Genomic DNA, 17,947 nt, shown 5'->3' on the forward strand with positions numbered 1-17,947 from the left:
ATTTTATGCTTTGTTTTTTTATATCACTCCTTTAATTACACTGATTGGAAAAAAAGATTTAGTAGTTATGTTAAAAATGAGGATAAGGTCCAAGTGGCAGAGCCAAGCAACTGGAACGTGATTCAGAAGCCAGACACAGTGAAACCCTTGTACATGATCAAGAGGCATTTCACCGCTGCAGAACAAGACAGGAGGGGTTTAAGTAGAAACAGGAAGTGCTCCTGTTCCCAGAGACCAAGGAGCTTTCCCATATTGATGTGAGGAAGGGCTTATCTTCTGATGACCACATGTGGCAGTATTTCAACTGCCACTAGAAACCCTAGAAGGATTCGTGTGTGTGTGTGTGTGTGTGTGTGTGTGTGTGTGTGTGTGTGTAATTTTCCTTTTTTTTAATGTGAATGTAACACAAAAATGTAGTTCAGGATTGATCCCAACCATCTGGAGTCAGGAGAAAGTAGCTGTTTTTCAAATCACCCATACAGGGCACTCTCACCTTCCACCGGAATGACAAGCCTCCTCAACAGGGACCTGAGGATCAGAGCTTAGGACTGGGTCCTGGCTCACTATGGCTCTTCCTTCTCATTGGTCGTGCCATGGCTTGGTTCCTCCCTAACCCCTACTCAAGCAGGTCCTTAGTAAAGGAAGCACTAGGGAAAACTGGGATTGCTATCTCTCGACCCTCTTGAATATAAGAGGAGCCTTCCCTGGGCTCAGGCTGCAAACCTGCACCCAGAGGTGCCATTCTGACTAGACTGAATGAAGGGAGTAGGTGCAAAAGACAGTGCTAAGAATGCCAATGGAAGCCACTGGTCCTCATCTGCAGCTACCTACAACTAGAGATCTACAGAAGTAGTCAGCATGGGCTGGGAATATGGTCTAGTGACAAGAGTGCTTGCCTCACATACATGAAGCCCTAAGTTCGGTTCCCCAGCACCACATATATAGAAAATGGCCAGAAGTGGCGCTGTAGCTCAAGTGGCAGAGTGCTAGCCTTGAGCAAAAGGAAGCCAGGGACAGTGCTCAGGCCCTGAGTCCAAGCCCAGGACTGGCAAAAAAAGAAAAAAAAAAAAAGAAAGAAAGAAATAGTCAGCGTGAGGTGTAGAGGAAGGTATTGGAAGGGGCAGCAGTTGGCCTGCTCGCCTTCACTTCTTGGCTTTGCCCTGGGCAGCCACAGCTTCCCTGGCTTTGCCCACAGTCTCTTTGTCCCCCAGGAACTGCATGAGTTTGGTGGGCTTCAGATTCTTGTCCATTTCACAGTTGATGGGAATACAGGCTGGCACATTCAGCTCCATGATGGCCTCTTCAGAGAGACCTTCCAGATACTTGATGATGCCCAGGAGGCTGCTGCCATGGGTTATAGTCAGAACCCTTTTCCCCCTCTTTGATCTGGGGGACAAGTTCTTCATTCCAGAAGAGCAATAGTATCTTTCAGGCTCTCACAGGCACGCAGCTGATCCTCAGTGATGTCTGTGTACCTGTGATGCTTACTGATGTTGCTGCAGAAGAGATGGTCAGGCTCCATTGGAGGTAGTAATACCTCCATATCTTCACCCAGGCCCCACCATGCTTAGCAGTTTCTGCTTTACTGAGGTCAGTCAGACCTCCATAATGCTGCTCATGGAGGTGCCAAGTCCTCACTACTGGCAACCACATCTGGTCAATGGAGTTCAGTGGGTCCTAATTGCTTATTTCTGCACTGAGGTACAGCAGGTGTCGTAATCATAGCCAGTATCTATCTTGTAGAGTCTGCCTGCCGGCCTCCGTCTCCTCATTGCCCACAGGGCTCATTGTCTGCTAAAGCCGTTCTCCAGGTTCCAGGCGTTCTTGCCTGGATCAGCACCAGCTTGTAAGCAGCTGTAGTGGTGGGCTTGGGAGCAGCACCAAATTATACCTTAATCTATCTGTTTGTGTTTTTTTGTGCTGGTATTAGGGCTTGAACTCTGGGCCTGGGTGCTGTCCCTGGGCTTCTTTTGCTGAAGGTGAGCCTTCTACCACTTGAGCCACATGCCACTTCTGGCTTTTTTGAGTAGTTAATTGGAGATAAGAGTCTCATGGTGTTTCCTGCACGGGCTGGTTTCAAACCTCGATCTTCAGATCTCAGCCTCCTGAGTAGCTAGGATTACAGGTGTCAGCTGCCAGTACCTGGCTTATGCTTTAATTTTAACTGAGTAAATTTTAGGTGTTCAGCATGCAGAAAGATGTATGACACAAAGAATATACCAAGTAGTTTTATTTAGCCATTCTACAATGTGTATATATATATGCATACATATCAAAACAGATTGTACACCATAAATATGCAGTTTTGATTTGCCAATATAACAAAAGTGCAAGAGTGGCTACCACAAAAGAACAGCATGTTATTAATGATGATTAGGAAATACTTTAATGACAGAAGTATGTGTACGGTATAATGAATGAAAAAGTAGTAGAAAGATCCTTTATATAGTATATATCACAATTGTTCCTTTATATACTATGTATCACAATTGTATCTGAGTGTGATGTCCAGATCCCAAATTTCTGAGAGATCTATGGCTGATTTTTCTTGCATTCATTTCATTTTATTGTCCATGGAATACTTCTGTAAATGAAGTATGAATACAAAATCACTATTAGGTTTTTTTGTATTAATTAATTATTAGCTAGAGAGATGCTAGAGGAAAGAAAACCTTAAAGATGACACCTCTAATAATAGAAAAAAGGATAAAATCCACTCTAAATTTCAGGTTCACTAGGTGTTACTCACTATCTGCAATGATTTTCAAAACATTAATCAGATACTCAGGTTCTTCTAAGCAAAAACAAAAACACAAACAAACAAAAAAAATCCTGGAACCCAAACACTGCATTCTTTTCCTCTCCACCGCCTCATGTAGAGAACATTTTTTTGTTGTATGTAGACAGATGCACGGACTGATTTAACCAAGCGTCACTCATCTAATACTGACATAGACTTCTGTGGATTCCTCAGCTTTTTCCAAATCTGGTCTTTAAATCACGTTGGTCAGAAAGCCTTAGCTCAACACCTTGTTCTGGTTCTGAGATTTATGTCTTGTTACCTGAAGTAATATCAAATTAAGGATTTTTGTTGTTGTCATTTTCTATTTAACAAACCAATAAAAATCTGAACAAGCACCTCTTGCAGTGACTGGCCAACCTATTTTACAGTAGCTGCTGCAGTTTCATAATGGATTTGGCACCAACTAATCTTAAAGACAGTGGTAGACGATTGCACCACCATGTGGTCACAGAGGACATAGCACCTCTTTTTGGAGGATTTTTGGTTGTTGTTTTTTTTTACATTTTAAGCACTAGAAATAACTTCAGCTTTCACTGGGTAGAACCCTATCAGTTAGTGTGGAAACAAAGACCTAGACAAATGAAACTGTCAGAGTTTGAATCAAAAGGTCGACAGGTTGTACCATATGTACAATTTGTATTTGTCATTTAAAATAAATAGAAGAGAGGCTAAGAAAAAGGAACATCAGGTCTTTTCTTACCACAACTGTACCCAGCTTTTCAAGTTTACCCAGCCTTTCAGTTGAGGCAGAAGTGCGGGTGGGGGAGTACTTAGAGTTAGATACATAATTCACATGCCAAAAAAAATTATTACTTCCTAACGTTTCCATGGCTAATTTGAAGCCCATCATTTTTCACTCATCCATTTGGTCACCAAATATTTACACACATGGTTACCATGTGTGTAAAAGCACCAAGAGTTACAGTCGTAAATAAACAAGGCAGCATACCCCACATAAAGCTCTTGTTTCATGAGTGGAGACAGGACAGGATATGCAATTACATAATGTAATATTAGAGAGAAGGTAAATGCAAAGAAGGAAAAAAGCCAGGGATGGGGGATGGGGAACTTAGAAGGGATACATTTCACACTGGCCATGGAAGGCCTGCTTGACAAGGTGACCTTTGAATCAAGAAAGGAAAGAACTGAGCAAACCAGCCCTACAGATATGGGGGAAGAGCACTCAGCCAAGTTTTGCACAATAGTACAAAGGCCCTGGAGCAGGGAAATGCTCCAGTAAAGAGAGCCAGAATAAGAACTCAACAGGACTTAGAGCTCTAAGAGGTAATGGGAGTCCAGTCCAGGTGGGGCCTTTCAGGTCACAGGAGGACTTTGGCTCCTAATTTTAGGGAGCTAGGCCATTGGAAATCTTTACACAATGGAGTGATGTGGTCAGACTAACTCTAATAGGCTCTTGGGGCTCCTAGGTTCACAGTGGACTGAGAAAGGAAGGGTGGGGGCAGGCTGTTTAATAATGCTCTTGAGGGGCTGGGGATATAGCCTAGTGGCAAGAGTGCCTGCCTCGGATACACGAGGCCCTAGGTTCGGTTCCCCAGCACCACATATGCAGAAAACGGCCAGAAGCGGCGCTGTGGCTCAGGTGGCGGAGTGCTAGCCTTGAGCGGGAAGAAGCCAGGGACAGTGCTCAGGCCCTGAGTCCAAGGCCCGGGACTGGCCAAAAAAAAAAAAAAAAAAAAAAAAAAAAATAATGCTCTTGAGAAATGAGAGCAGACTCAACAAAAAGACAGTGGGGTAGGATGAAAGACAATTAGATTGTAAAATACACTTTGAAGGCAGACTACAGCTTTGCTGATGGCTTAGAAAGGGGCCAAAAGAAAGGAGTCGGGGATAACATGAAAGTTTGGGTCTGAGCAACTGAAAAGCTAGGATTTCCATTCGTGGAAAAGGGGGAGAATCTCAATAGTTTGATATTAGGTGCCTGAGATTGGAGATCACTTCCTAGGTAGGAATGTCAGGTAGGCAGCCGAGTTCAGTAGGCAGTCTTGAGTTCAGACAAGAACACTTGTTCATAACCCCACAGACATGGAAAACAATAACCCCATAGATATGGAAGACATTGACTCTGGGGCCTCAAATGATAAAATGTTTTCCTTTTCACAATATGATTTTCCCAAATTATGGCACAGAGCAGTGTCTTTACATTGCTCTGCCTCGTTGGTTGGAAGCTGTTCTCTTATGTCATAGGCATAAAATGTGAGTCTCCAAACGCTTGGTTACGCCTTGGGATGTCTGCCCAGCCTCTGCTGGGTAGAACCCTGTGTCCTACACTTCATGGTCTGCTAAAGATCAGGAGAGCTAACTGAAGGCTTACTTCTCTTCTTTGCTTCTTTTGGTTTTGCCAATGTTCACTCACATCAGGTGTGGCTGCTTACCGCTGTGGTCTCTGCCACTCTCCTGTTTTTATTACAGAAGTGGCAAAGTGCCACAGTGGGTTAGGTACTCACACACATGCCCTTCATACATAAAGATGAAGCCCCCTCCTAACCAGCAACACCATGGGTCTAATAACAATTAGCATCCAAGTGCTATTTTATAGTTCAGCAGAAAACAGCTCTGCAGAGAGGTGCTTGTGTTTTTATGAGGAACATGGACTCTGAAAACATTGCCTTGGTTTCTCCCACTTCTGGTGTGGCCTAAACAATTGACTTGACCTCTCTGGGTGAAACTTGTTTCTTTAAGTACAATGAAAAAAATCCTAAAGTGGTTTTCAAGATGAAATTAGTTGATCTACACACTGCACAAAAATGAGACATAGCGAGCCCTCAATGGAAGGGTTTTCAAAAAGGTCTCTCAGATAGGTATTCCTTTTACTAATAGGGAAACTAGGAAATGGAGACTCATAGTCTCTCTCTCTCTCTCTCTCTCTCTCTCTCTCTCTCTCTCTCTCTCTCTCTCTCTCTCTCTCTCTCCCTCCCTCCCTCCCTCCCTCCCTTCCTCCCCTCACCCCCGTGTCTTTCCTCCCACTCCCACTCTGCTTTTCCTCTTTCCCTCTCAGTTCACTGTTCTCCTACATAAACTCCAAGAGCAGAATCATAGCACACTGCCAGAACAGACAGCTACCCAAAACCTTGCTCCCATTGCCTAAACTTGTTTCTTATCTAGTAGGTGAGGTGGGTCCAAAATGCTCCCTTTGCACACTGAACTTGGGGTGCCTTTTGTGTGGGGCTTAGATGTGTCTCTGTGGGACTTCTCTGCCCTTATTTCACACCACTGGCTGCAAATATATGTTCTGGTGCCTATTAATACCCTACGGTCAACACACTTGCCTCCTGTCACTCTGACTACTCCCATGGTGGCCCTTGTCCTCCCGCCCTTCCTCCCACAGCTGTTCTGGTACAGGCTAAGTGATTGGTGCACTTGGCGAGCCTCTGCTGGGTCCTGGGTGCTGTCCTGTCTGCCCAGCAGCCCCCAACCCCCGCCATTTGTCTGTTTCTCCCTGCTTTCTGTCTTTGGGCTGTGATACCAGATTGCTAATAGGTAGGGGTAGGTATGAAGGAAAGAAGAAAATTAAATAATAGCAGTTATTCTGACAAGCCCTCAACTGACAAGCCACCAGTGCTCCATCCAGTTGGTGCTGCTGAAAATATGAGTTCTGCCTCTCATGTCTCCCAAAGACTGGTTTGGCTAAGGGTAGAATTGCTGTGGATTCTGAGTCACTGCCAATCAAAGCAGCTGGTGTTTCTAACTAGGAAGGCTTCAGCCCCTGCCCCCCTCCCCACTCTAATGACAATAATAATAATAATAATAATAATAATAATAATAATAGTTGATTTGATCAGGAATAAGGACAGATAGTATTCTTTTTTTCTTTTTTTTTGCCAGTCCTGGGGCTTGGACTCAGGGCCTGAGCACTGTCCCTGGCTTCTTCTTGCTCAAGGCTAGCACTCTGCCACTTGAGCCACAGCGCCACTTCTGGCCATTTTCTGTATATGTGGTGCTGGGGAATCGAACCCAGGGCCTCATGTATACGAGGCAAGCACTGTTGCCACTAGGCCATATTCCCAGCCCCAGATAGTATTCTTAAAGCAAAGGTAAGTACATACTGTGTTATTAAGTTTCCTATGGGAGACACCAATTGAGTTGCCTGTCCAAATATCTCTTTTCCAGGAATGGCTCATATTTGTCCTATCTTGGGTTACTGGTTCTGGGTTCTAGAAAGTTCTTGGTCTTGGCACTGGGAATATAGCCTAGTGCTAGAGTGCTTGCCTGGCATACATGAAACCCTGGGTTTGATTCCTCAGCACCACATATACACCAAAAGCCAGAAGTGGCACTGTGGCTGAAGTGGTAGAGTGCTAGCTGGCAAAAAAAAAAAAAGTTCTTGCTCTCAACAGAGAAAGAATTCAATGGACATGGAGGAGACATAAGCAGGAGCATGTTTATTAATACAAAGCAAAAACAGAATAAAAGTGAACCCTCTAGAGCCAGGCACTGATGACTCATACCCATAATTCTAGCTACTGAGGAGCCTGAGATCTGAGGATTGTGGTTCAAAGCCAGCTCAGACAGAAAAGTCTATGAGACTCTTATCTCCAATAACCCACTAAAAATGCTGGGAGTGGAGCTGTGGCTCAAGTGATAGAGTGATAGCCTTGAACAAAAGAAACTCAGGGACAGTGCTCATTCCCTGAGTTCAAGCCCTAGGAACAGCACAAAAAATTAAAAAAGTGAACCATCTATATGGGAAAGGGTAGACTCAAGAAGAGTTGCATTGGAGGTCTCAAGGCTTCAAGCTTTGATTGGGGTCTGCAGACATGGAGGTGGTCAGGTCTGGAAAACTGGGTTACTGTGTCATCAACTTCCAGAGACTAGTTGTATCCTCATCACCTCCACAGGTTGGCAAGTGGTTCTTGACCTTGGATGGTCAGGCTGGGCCTGTCCTCTTTCCATGGATGGTGGGGGCTTTGAGCCAACAAGACCGTACTGTCTGCTACAAGTCAGTCTACTAATGCCAGAAGTCCAGGGTATGATTCCTCATCACCCCCCAAACCACTATTCCCAGCCATTGGGGTTCCTCACTCCTTGCCAAGTCCACAGGAAGCACAGTGGTCTCCCTTTGAGGTACAGTTTGGGGCCATTTTGGTTTATTGAACCAGGCACAAATCTCTCATTTAATCTGTGTGCCTTAGAGCCCCTGCTGTGTTACAGAGGGAATGAAGGGAGCTTATTCTCAAGGTGGACAATGGAGTAGAGGAGACACAAATCCTGGAGGAATGGAGAAAAGCCCACAAAATTAGATTGCTAACCACAGCAGCAGGAAGCTAGAGGAGAGGTTCAAACAGGAGGGGAGGCAAGAGGCAGAGGCTCCTTGACATTTTAATCTTCATTAGTCTCTGTCCCTGCCCACTAGACCAGCATCCCAAGACGGACCATCTTTTGCTAAAGATAGCTCTAGTAGGCTTAAATCACATCTAACTAAAAAAAAGTCACCATTAAACAGTCTACACTAAAGTAAGACAAAAGCTTGCTCTTAGCCCAAGAACTGTCTCATTTAGTCAGTCTATGCACACCTTTGATTGCCAGCTATTCATAAAGGTTATATGGAAAGGCAAAGCATAGGCTTTGCCTTCTGTGACACAAATCAGCCACTGCATGCCAGTCTTCTGGCCAGCTAGTTCTCAGAGCTTTTGAGATTACCCTGGGAGCACTTGGGTGGCTCCTGATGGAGCTGTCTGTTGTGGCTATCCCTAAGAAGTTCTGGAACCTTGGACATTATGGCCTTTCTCTGTCCTTCCCCTTAGGATAACAGCTACTAAACCCATTCTCATCATATATACAACCATGGTGAGCTGTGTCACCCTATCATCCTATGTTCTTCTGAGAAGGCTGTGAATCACAGGACCTCCTTACTCTGACCACAGAGTAGATTTAAGACCCAAAATGTTCACTTGAAATGTCTTTCTGGGAAATCTGAATTTTGAGCAGAAATGCAAATACAGAAGGCATTTGGAGCTGGATCATCCACGAGCTCAGATTGGGCTGCCCTATACCATGACTTACTTCTTTTTTTCTTTTAATCTCAAAAGAAAAATACCCTTTGAACTAAGTTGGCCACTGAGCTACTTTTAACCAGGGTTTTGACACATCTTTGCTATCCATTTTGGGTAAAAGCTCATGAATGAGTGAAGCAGAAAAGTGGGAGAGGAAAGTTGCCATACAAAGTGGCTCCTATTTTAAGACCCTGCAGTGGATCTATGTGAGGTCTTTTATTTATAGAAATCTACACAAGTCGTTTGGCTGAAGGCTGGAGCTTGTTTCAGGTCAGCATGTTGGTTATTTCTATAAAACTCCTGTTAGCTCCTGCTGTACCTGTTCTCCCTTCTACTAAGCCACCTATGCCTATTTCCAAAGGAAAAATATCATCTGGACTCAGATTTCAAAGCAAGACACAAATAGTAATTAAGGAGACAGACAGGAGGATCTTTGAGCCTAACAGAGGTCAGCCTGAGCAACTTAATAAGATACTGTCTCAAAAAGAGACAGTGTGTGTAGGGGAAGAGACAAATTTTTTTTTGTTATAAATGTTCTTAATGGACATTATACCCTTTCTAGGAAACTCAGATCCCTGGAAATATTGCTTAATATCATATCACTTGCCTCTCACAGTAAGACTCATTAGAAACCCAAATAATAGAATATAATAGAGCCGCAACCAGAGTTCTTTCCACGATTCCATACCTTCTTCCACACGACAATCTGTTTTCTTTCAATATAAAATTTTTCTTAATCTTCTATATAAATGTCTCTTTGGGAAGAAACCATTTGACAAGGACTCTGGATATAGAAACTAAAGTATTTGCTTCCACCAATAGTGAAGATGTAAAGGTTGTCAAGATTTTATGTCATTAGGGGTTTGGAATCCAAGTAACAGAACTTAATGTGCATCCATACCTTAACTAGCTATAATGTAAACAAGTACTGATGCTGGTTGCTGTTTTGTTCTGTGTCTCACTATGTAGCCCAGGCTGGCCTTGAACTTCAAGATCCTCTTGCCTCAGTCTTCTGAGTTCTGGGATTACAAGAGTGCACTACCACACCTTGCTTTGTTGTTCTTGACTCCCAATGTGACTCAGTTGTAGGGTAGAACCCGAACCAATGAGAAAAAAATGAACAAGGAATCATGGGTAGGGTAGAAGAGAAGCTCATTCGGTTATCCCTGGCCTGCCCTTGGTGGCTTTTGTTATTCTCAGAGTGGTATTGGCAGAAGGCAGAAAACAACAGGATATGTGGCCAGGGTTGTAGCACATGGACCTTAGAGGTCATGCTGCGCAGCACTGGATAGTGGTAAGGGGTGTTATAGCTCTCTCCCAGCAATGGGGGCTCAGTTTTTCATCTTCATGGCTCTTTATAACCTTCCAATTTTCCTCAGCTCAGTTCCCAACCCTCTGTCTCCCTTCTTCCTTCTGCCATCTCTTGTGTCTGCCACTTCTGCTTCCCGTCATTTTATTCTGGCCACGGCCGCCACTGTTATTGCCACTGCTCCGCCACAGCTGTCACTAGCTCTTCTGCTTCTCTAAGGCTACCTTCACAGGTCACTGCTGTCACCACTGGGGCAGCTCTTCTGTCAGAGCGGCCAATGCTAACTCCAAGGCTGCTCCTGCTACTGCCACTTCTTTTTTTGTGTGTGCCTACCTTCCCAACTCAGCTGATGATGAAAACAAAACCGGGCAATAGAAGACCATTTGAGAAAGGCATGCATTAGGTCTAATGTTGCAATACCAGCGGGCAGCACAAGGGGGTGTCTTTTAGCTGGTCACAAAGTGAACCAAACAGCCGATTTGCATAAAAGGGAGTGGCTGGGTATCTGCACCAATGAAGGCAAACCTTTCATATAAATAAAGGAGTGTTTTTATTGCACCAATCATGAGCCTTCTGGTGGAAATATCTGCTGGGCCTTCCAGAGCTCACCAATGTTCCTGGTGGTGAAAAGTCTGGTGTGTGCTGAGGCAGTTCCTCCGGGAGCCAGGCTTCTGCTTCAGCAGCCTGTGGTTGCCTAGCTTCTTATTGGTTTCTGAGGGGTGTTCAAAGCAGCAGGTTCTGGTATGAGGGCACCAGGGAAGGGTCTAACAGGAAGTCAGATCGCTCAGGCCCCCTAATAACTTAGGTAACTTCAAGGGGGGAAAATCAACATTAGAAGTGCTTACAATAAAGGCATATCAGGAATGCTAACAGTGCTTTAACAGTGTTTAACATGTGTTCTGACCGTGCGCAGCCGTCTGTAAGCCAGAACTCAGAACAGGAATCCTGCCAGAGCCTTGATCTTGGACTGTCTAGCTTTCAGAACTGTGAGAAAATAAATTTCTGCTCTTTAAACCAGAGAGACTGTTGTATTTTGTGATGGCAGCTTGGGTAAACCCACCAAGGTCTTTGCAGTGTGAGGCTTTGAGGCTGTAGTGAGCATTTGTGTACAAGTGTTTGTGGGAAGCTGTGCTTTCATTTCTCTTGGGCACATACTAGAGAGTGAAATACCTGGGTTATGTGGGACATGCATGTTTTGCTTTTAAAGAAATGGTTCACACTGCTTGCCAAAGAAGCTGTACATTCCCACCAGCCGTGAATGAGGTTTCTCCTTGCTTTATGTTATTACCAATACCTGGTGAGATCCATCCTTTTCGTTTTAACAACCTTGGGGTTAACACACCCTGTGAATCATGGAACCTTGTTGTGGGCTTAGTTTGCATTTTCCTAATGACTACTGATGTCATTTTTTCATGTATTTAATTGTTTTCTCTGTATCTTATTATTGTTTTTATTAGTTGTTGTTGTGGGGCTTGAACTCATTGCTTAGGTGCTATCCCTGAACTCTTTTTGCTCAAGGGTAGACTCTACCACTTTGACTCACAGCTCCACTTCCACTTTTGTTTTGTTTTGTGGTTTTGGTTTTAAGTGGTTAATTAGAGATGAGTCTCACAGGGATTTTTCTGCCCTTAGCTGGCTTTGAACCACTGTCCTCAGATCTCAACCTCCTGAGTAACTAGAATTACAGGTGTGAGCCACCGGCACCCAGTGGCTCTGTATCTTCTTTAATGAACTCTTCAAACCTTTTGCCTTTTCATGATTGGTTGAGAATTCATTAAAGATACATTTGGATTGATCTTACTGACAGGCCTGTGAACATGGAGGGATTGTGAGAACAGGAAAGATCATGATGGGCCTGAAGATAAATTCTGCCATCTTCAAAGCAATATCTAAGTTTAGCCTTGACACCTCCTTGAGAGTTCTCCTACTATTAGCACCACCTCCCAGCCTTCAGGTCCTCCAGAGCCCCAATTTCATGCCACTTTCTGCAGGAGTTTCCTGGGTCAAGAGTATACCATCATAGGTCCCTCTTGCTGGAAGAAGTTGCCAAGTTTGTAGACAAAAACAGAGGCGCCAAAGAGAAGTGCCTAGATAAGATTTGGCCCAGAGTCTTGTCTGGGGGCACAACAGAGCACTAAGTGCTGTGTAAAACATGTTCCAGTCAAGTGAGGACCTTGGAAGGGAGGAATGGAGAGGAAGGGCTTGGAGAGACTAGCAAAGATAGGAGGGAGGACTTGCGATAACACGGGCTTGCTACAAACAAGGACACTCTGTTCAGCCATGGATAATTCCATGCCAGACGGAGATAAGTGGGAGAGAGTCCAGGCCTGAGCAGAATCAATAGTTAAGGAATAGGGAAGCTGATTTATGAGGCTGATTTAATAGAGTTCACCAAAGCTCACTCATTTAACAAAATTGATGTAATTTTCCATCTGAGCCTGAAAGGCAATGAAAGTACACATGAAAGATTAGGAAAAGAGCAAATAGAAAAGTCAATGTGTCTAGCTAACCCAGTAAATAAAATGAGCATAATTTCTTTAGTTAAGTAGACCAGTTTTTAATCTAAACTTGTCTCTAGTGTGACAATCCTTTTGTTGACATTTTCTCATTTCTTCCACATTTCTCCTTATTCCCTTTGTTTTCCTTCTTGGGGCTGATGAATATTATAATTCCAGATGAATCCCTGGCTTTCAGAGTTCTTTCTTTACCTTTTAGAGGAATCTTTCTGGCTGAGCCCTATGTATGGGTCTACCCATCTAAGGAATATCTGAGTTCCTTAGTCTGTACTCCATTGTTTTAGGCCTCTGGATTAGGTTTTTCCTCAAGCCAGGAGTTCAGGAAAGGTAATAAATGATCATGATTCCACCATCTTAATACAATTACCCATAACTGGTTTGCCTTATTCTCTCTGTTGCTCTGTCTCTCTCTCTCTCTCCCTCTTTGTCCCTCTGTCTTTCTGTCTGTCTCCATCTCTCTGTCTTTGTCTCTCTCTCCCTCTAGCTCCTCAGTGCTGGAACTTGAACTCAGGATCTCATTTACTAGGCAAATGCTTTACCACTGGAGCAATGCCCCAAGTTCTTTTGCCCTTAATTTATTTTTCCTGATAGGGCCTTTTACACTTTACCCAGTCTAACTTTGGACCATGACTTTCCTACCCTTTGTCTTCTGGGAAATTACATCTATAGGAGTGCCCTTTTACTCCCAGCTTTTCAACCACAGCATTTGGAATACTTTCTTCTAAACTTTTTTTTTTTTTTTTTGCCAGTCTTGGGGCTTGAACTCAGGGCCTGAGCACTCTCCCTGGCGTCTTTTTGCTCATGGCTAGCACTCTGCCAACTTGAGCCACAGCGCCACTTCTGGCTTTTTCTGTATGTGTGGTGCTGAGGAATCGAACCTAGGGCTTCATGTATACAAGGACAAGCACTCTTGCTACTAGGCCATATTCCCATCCCCCTAACCAGTTTTTTCTTATGTATTGGAACTATTTATGTCAGACCACATCATTATAGTGTGCTCATTATAGATAACAATTTTACCATAGCTGATTTTGTTTCAACCTGGCTGGGTCATGATGCTCAGATATTTGGTCATTATTGTGGGTGTTTCTGGGAGGATGTTTTGACATACGGTTTGTACTTACATTATTTGACTTTGAGAAGAGCAAATTGCTCCCCACAGTTTGGTGGTCCTTACCTAAATCCATTGTCTTGCCAGCCTGACCAGAACCAAAAGCTGACCTCCCTGCCCCCTAGAAGCAAAGGAATTCTCCAGCACAGTGAACTGAACAGCATATTTGAACTTCTGCAGTTTTAGCTCTTCCTGGTTCTATACCAGACTGCCTTTGCACTGAAACTGCAACTCTTTTATCTTCAGCTTGCTTTGGATTAAATTTTCATCAAGCCTCCATAACGAACAGGAAGGAAATTCCTTATAACAAATTTTCAAACACACACACACACACACACACACACACACACACATCCTGTTGGCTCTATTTCTCTTAATACAAATGTACAGGTTATTTAATATCACTAGTGATATAGGCCAGCATTCAAAATACTAAGAACATGACCATGACCTTTCTCAAGAGAATTATGATATGCTTGGGTAGGAGCTTTGGCAAGCAAATGAAGCAATAATATTGGGACGTGTTTTTAGTCATACAAAGAACTTATGTATTTCAACTCTCTTTGAACTCTGAATTTACAATTAAAAATTAAAATGTATCTTAGCTTCAGTATAATCATTAGTAAATTTGGCTTCTTTCCATTTAGTACTCGCACAACTTCCTTATTTTGAAAAGAGAGCCTGGTACCAAGTTTACATGGAAATAAAACTAAAATTAAGATAGTCAAAAGAGATTTTCTAAGACAACCTCATTATCGAAATTCTTTACTAAATGTTTTAAAGGTATTATAAAAAAATTTTACGTATTGGATTGTGCAGGTATTCTACAAAGACCTTTTCTTCATAATGGGTAATATAAGCTAATTATGTAGTTAATAATTACCATTTATGAAGAACCTACTATTTATATACTCTTTTATGTGCACTATATGCAAACATCTTATTCACACAACAAATCTGTTAGTAGCATTGTACAATAAGTAGTTTTTCTAGTCTCTTCCCTGCTTCCTGGGAGAAGAACTAAACCCTTAGGATTTCCTAAATGACAGGAGTGTTTTTGTTATTCATGGTGAGCACCCCTGGGACTATCCTTGAGTTTATACTAGTGAGGCAACACAGGCTGGAGTTTGTTCATACTAGGAAAACAAACCGCATGATTAAAGGATTGGGGCTTTGAGCTTTACAATGTTATTTAACCCAGGAGTGATGAGTGGTAAGCAGGGATAGAAACTGATTTTAATCTTTTGACTGATTTGGTCAATGATGGCTATACCATGAAACACCAATAAAAACTCTGGAAATAGATGTTTTTTTGAATGCTGAAACAATAGTAAAAATAAAATAATGAGGAGGAAGAAATAGAATGTGGTACATATCTGAAATCCAGGATACTCAGGTGCTAGAGTTAAAAGTATAATAATGGTTCAAGGCCAGCCTGGAAAAGTTAACCGGAGACTGTTTACGAAAACAAACTAGAAATGGAAGGATTAAGTGTGTGGCTCAGTACCTAGGAAGCATAAGGCCCCGAGTTCCAATTCCAGAACCACAAAAAACAGTAGAGGTGGAATACTAGTTTTTGAAAATTGATATTTGTCCTCTACAGCAATGAATGTTAACATCAGAAAATGGTGATGATACACTTACAAAAGGGAAAATGTCTTGATTAAATATATCAAAATAAACCTCATTGTCACTATATTCATCATGAAGTTGTCCTTCCTGAGTGTCCTCTTCTATCTCTCACTTATTTATGTATGTTGATCTCTAAACCACTTTAAGTGGCCTTATCTTAAGGCTACTGTCTTAAGGATGGTGGTATCTCCAAATCTTCCAGAAGCTTCTAATTATGATGCTATCAAGTAGGCCCGAATGTCTTAAGGAAGCTAGAAGAAAGGTTTCCTTCCCATGAAGCTTGAGCTGACTAACCCACTATGCATGGGGGCTTATAAAAATATTAGAGGCCCATGAAATGGTGTTATTTTCTTTTAGAATCAAAAGAAAATGAATTTTAGGATCAATGAGGATGTTTTAATATATACTACCACTTGGGTGTTGAATGTCTTGCAAAGGCACATATGTTTGTCTTGGTTCCTAGAGTTATGCTATTGGGTGGTGGTAGAATCTTTAATGGGTGAGGCCCAGAAGGAAGTCTTCAGAACACCAGAATATAACCTTGAAGAGGAAACTGGGACCCCAGTCCTTCTTGCTCTTCTCTTTTCCCAGGTTTTGTCCCCACTCCAATGTGCTGCCTTGTCATAGACTGAAAGGAATGCAACCAACAGATCATAGACTGGAACCTTCAAAACTGAGCCAAAGGTATAAGTTGTTTATCTAAATTATTTTGTTGTAATACCAGAAAGCAGACTAACCCAATATGTGATATTAATATATTCACCTTTATACAATGTAGTTTTTTATTTACTTTTTTTATTTTATGGAGAAAGAAGTTCAAACAGGCAAAAATACTTGAGGACCTTTTAAAGTCATAAAGCAATTCTTCCTAAAACAGTTCTCTAGGTGTCAGAATCTCACAAAATCTCTCTTTAAACATTGGTGTCAAAGTTTTGCTGTGGACATCTAACCATAAGGATTCAAACCAGATCAAAGAGTGATCAGTCAGCACTTTCCCTTTCCTCATCTCCCCTTCTTTGTTGACTTCCTTCTTTACAGTAATTCCTTCCACTTCTCAGGTTACAAAGCCCAAATGAGGCAGGCAAACAAATTCCAATCATTTTTAAGAAGTTGTTTCTTTTTGCTGTGGTGTTGGTGATCTGTGACCTTTTGGTCTGAAATCATGAACTTAATTTGAATATCTGAGTGAGTATTGATTCCCCTGGATTCTCCCAAGTCATGTGATAGTTAATGAAAGGTTGGTCAGAAAGGGAACCCACCACATGATTCAGGCAGAAAGGAGTTTATTGGGGAGAAAGCAAACTGCCAACCCACACAAGATGGAGGCATGGGGATACAGAGGGGAAGGAAGAAGGGAAAGAGAAAAAAAGAGCAAGAGAGAGTAAGAGAAAAGGAAAGAGAGAGCAGGGACCGCGTTGAGCTGGATTATATAGGAAAAGGTGGGAGGTGTGGCCAGGTGGATTGGATGTGACCTCAGAGAAGGAGGAGGTAACTGCCTCCAGGTGTGCCAGTTACCTAGTTAATTCAGGTTCTGGGCACAGACTTAAACAGGTGGGGGACATCTGCATGGAGCCCTCCCCAGAGGGTGGACCTTACAATTAATACCTATAGTTTTCCTCTCCAAGTCAAATGCAAGTACTAACCATTTTCCTAAGGGCCCTCTGTCAGCTATTCAGGACTGGTATGCAGATAAACCTGAAAGAGGCATGTGGGGCTTGGGCTGTCCTGGTATCCAGAAAGTGGGGGGAGGGGGAAGGAGAGGGAAAGAGAGGAAGAGAGGAGAAGGAGGGAGTACAGGTGGGGGGGGGAGAGGGGAAAGGGAGAGAAGAGAAGATTGACTCCCTCTGTTTAAGGTTTTGTGACTTGGAAACTGACCACTGGAAGATCTGAATAAGGGCCAAAATGAAGTTGAGTGTGAAGAGGTGAGTGACCCTGCCATTCACTACCAGGAAGGGCAGTGTCAGGCAACCTCCTGACTCCCAAGAGAAGCTAACGGGGAATGGGGCAGTCTGGGTTCCTTCCTGCTCTGGAGATGGTAACTACTGATTTGCTTCTGTGAAGACAAGGGAGTGGAGAGACTTCCTCCTCTGACCCTACCACCTCATGAGGCCTGGTAGAAGACCAAAGGCATATAAATAGGAAACATTCTGTCTCTCACACTACTCACAACGCTGACAAGCTCCAAGGATGCTACCAAAATAATCAGAATCATATAGGAGAAGGCACCACATGTAGATCAAATTGTCCTTGATCTTCTCAAGAAGTGTCCCAGGTGGATACTTCTTTTCAGGTATAAAGGCTAAGTCAAATACATCACCCCCAAGGAATCCCATCACACTTAGGTGGCTTTTTAAAAGATGAGCCAGAATTTGAATATGGTGGTGCATGCCTGCAATCCCAGCACTAAGGAGGCAGAGGCAGGAGAGCTATGAGTTCAAGACCAACTTAGATTACATAGTGAATACATACCTAAACTTTGAGCGCAGTAGCTTAAAGTGGTAGAGCACTAACCTTGAGTGAAAAAGCACAGGGACACCATTCTGGCCCTGAGTTCAAGCCCTATGA

General features: G+C 43.0%; 1 pseudogene; it reads right to left on the reverse strand.

Moving 5' to 3' along the window:
* Positions 1–1,142: 1,142 nt before the first annotated feature.
* LOC125363025 lies at positions 1,143–17,715 on the reverse strand (annotated as a pseudogene).
* Positions 17,716–17,947: the final 232 nt, after the last annotated feature.

This window comes from Perognathus longimembris, chromosome 14 (genome assembly GCF_023159225.1).
Source record: "Perognathus longimembris pacificus isolate PPM17 chromosome 14, ASM2315922v1, whole genome shotgun sequence".
NCBI classification, from domain to species: Eukaryota; Metazoa; Chordata; class Mammalia; order Rodentia; family Heteromyidae; genus Perognathus; species Perognathus longimembris.